We start from the raw sequence: 2849 nt of genomic DNA, 5'->3' as shown, positions 1-2849 counted from the left end.
AGATAGCACAGATACGATTTACTTACTTGTCTAAGGCAACAAGCCATCCTTAGTAATCTAAAGAGAAAGCAACAAACCAACTAACTGATGCTCCCAAAATTACAATCAATCTAGGGCAGGGCTGTCAAACAAACAGCCTGTGGATTGTATCATTTGTAGAGCCATGTCATTTCACCCAGGAATTCAGGGGAGAGGGGAAAAGGTGCAGGGACCAATGCCAAAATCTAGCATATGAAACATCATTAGGGATGAGTGTCAGCAACAGGGGTAAGCACTGGCTGCATTAACGCCTACAGCTCCCTGCCTCCCATTTGCCCAGCTCCTGAGGCAGTCTGGGGTCTGGATCTAGCCCCCAAGGGGTCTGTGGTCCAAATCTGGCTCCTAAGGTTAGGGACAGAAGGTACACATAAATCAGTTTAAGTGATAAGAAACTGATTTAAACCTGTAACAGAACAGAAGTTCAGTGTACTTAAACCACTTTCAAAATAGCCCTGGGCTATGCTGGCTGCTCCAGGGGAGCAGGGTCTACCCCAACCCCTCTGTTCCCTAGCTGGAGCACTGTTCTTTCTCTGACTGACTAAGGAGTGGGTAGGGGTAGGGGAGCAGACCCCCCACAGCTGACTACTACTGGCACAGGGAGGGGGGTGGATCACCAGACCACCAGCTGGGTGCTGCTGACATACAGAGAGCGGGGAGCCTGCAATGTAGGATTGACTGCCCCCCAGAGCCATGCTCCCTTCTCAGCCTCTGGGCTGGCTAGGGGTGGGGGTATGGAGAAAGAAGCTAGCACTGGGCCTCGACTCTGCCCCGAGAACTGGGACCCAAGAATCATGCCCCCTCCTCAGCCTCTTGGCTGGCTGGGGGTGGTGGGGGAAGCCTGCAGCAGGGGGCTTCATTTTGCCCCTCTACCCCCAGAGCCACACCACCTCTCGGCCTCTGGACTGGCTGGGGGTGGAGGAGAGAGGAAGTCCTTAGGAGGGGACTTCGCTCCACCCCAGAGTTGGGAGCCAGGAGCCAAGCCCCAGCAAGGACTTCACCCCCCACCCCACCCTCCCCCAGGTCCTCAACCAGCTGGGAGGCTGAAGAGAGTATGGTTACAAGACCCCAGCTCCACTCTGGTTCCCGACCCCTATCCACCCTCCCTCAGTTGGCCCCCAAAACAGAGTAAAGCCCTTGGTTCAAGCTCCCCATGCTGGGCTGCTCCTGGCTGGGGGTTCAGTGATGGGCTGGAGAGGTGGGTTTTCCCTCTCACCCATTCCTCCACTGCCTAGGAGCTGAGGAGGGCATGTGGCTGGGGGGTGCTATTGGGCTGGGCCATTGCAGGGGTTTGGGTGCCTTTCCTGTTTGAAAAGTAAACATCAGTTCACTTGCTTATTGGTTCAATCTATGCAGTTTAGAGAAACCTGCAATGATTGAATCGATTCAGCTTCAGGCTTTTGGACTGTCTGCACTTAGCCTAAGAAGCTAAGTGAGTTTGACAGCTGTGATCCAAAGGATTCCCAAAGATTCTTACTGAAGTAAGAAGTAGGTCGGTCCTTTAGGCCTTGAAAAAGATTTTAAGAAATCCTGGGAATCTAGCCTTCACTACCCTTAAGGTCAGAGACATTGTGTGGTTTTCAGAACCTGTGGACTTATCCATAACCTGGACAATGGTCAGAGTTGATTTGGTATCCTAGGGCTTACCACCAAGCATCTGAGGTAGCTATCCTAGAACTTATCACCAAAGACAGACAAGTAACCATAAACTGAAAGACAGTGAAATATTAAGAATAAAAGAACCAAACCAAACAGTTTGCTTTATACGTCTTAGCTTAAAACCCAAGGCCTGGGCAAAAATTAGTAAGAGATGTGTCGACTGTGCTACTGCAGTAAGTTACTGGTCAAAGGAATCAAAACACTTGGAAGGCATCTTCTACAACAGGGGTGGGCAAAATACAGCCCGCAGGCTGGATCTGGCCTGCAAGGTCATTCTATCTGGTATGCAGGGCCACTAAAAAAAATTTAGAAAATTAATATTTCTCTGCCCTTGGTTCCTGTCAAAAATGACAGGAACCAAGGGCAGTAGGACCCAGGGGAAGCCTGCTGGGCTCCCACAACAGCGTGGCCTGCCTGGCCCCACCCCCCAGCCAGAAGCCCCTGCCACAGTTTGTGGACTGGCAGTGCAGGAAGCTCAGGTAAGTGGGGGCGGGGCGACCCCAGGCAAGGAAGGAGCGCCAGGGGGAAGCAGCCCCTCCCCACTCACACCCAGTGCCTTGCACTGCAGCTGCTTGCAGCCTGCACGGGGCTGCCTGTGCCCAGTCCGGACAGCCCTGTGCGGGCTGCGAGTGCCTGCAGCTTGGGGTTCCGGGCATGAGAGGGGCCACTTCCCCCCCACACTCAGCTTTTCCCTGGGCTCCTTCCCTGCATGGAGGAAAGCAGCCCCTCGCCGGCGCCCTGTGCTGCAGGCACTCGCAGCCCGTGCGGGGCTGTCCGGAGCAGGCACAGGCAGCCCCAAGCTGGCTGCAAGCAGCTGTAGCATGGGGCACCGGCCACGGGGCGGGGCTTTTTCCCCCCAGCGCTCAGCATCACCTTGTAACCTGGTCCCACTGTCAGGCCTGCAGTGGGGCAGGTTACAAGCTGGTGCTGAGCGCAGGGATAAGTGGCCCCTCACCCACCCTATGGCCAGTGCCCCACGCTGCAGCCACCTGTAGCCCACATGAGGCTGCCTGTGCCTGCTCCAGACAGCCCCACATTGGCTGCGAGTGGCTTCAGCAGGGAGCACCGGCCATGGGGTGGGTGAGGGGCCGCTTTTCCCCATGCTCAGCACCAGCTTCTTCCCTGCTGGTGAGCTGGGGGTCGGGGCTGAGCGC

This window comes from Gavialis gangeticus, unplaced genomic scaffold (genome assembly GCF_001723915.1).
Source record: "Gavialis gangeticus isolate Ggan-Ray unplaced genomic scaffold, GavGan_comp1, whole genome shotgun sequence".
In the NCBI taxonomy this organism is placed as follows: domain Eukaryota; kingdom Metazoa; phylum Chordata; order Crocodylia; family Gavialidae; genus Gavialis; species Gavialis gangeticus.
The sequence above is the reverse complement of the archived record's forward strand: the minus strand, read 5'-3'. Positions refer to the sequence as shown.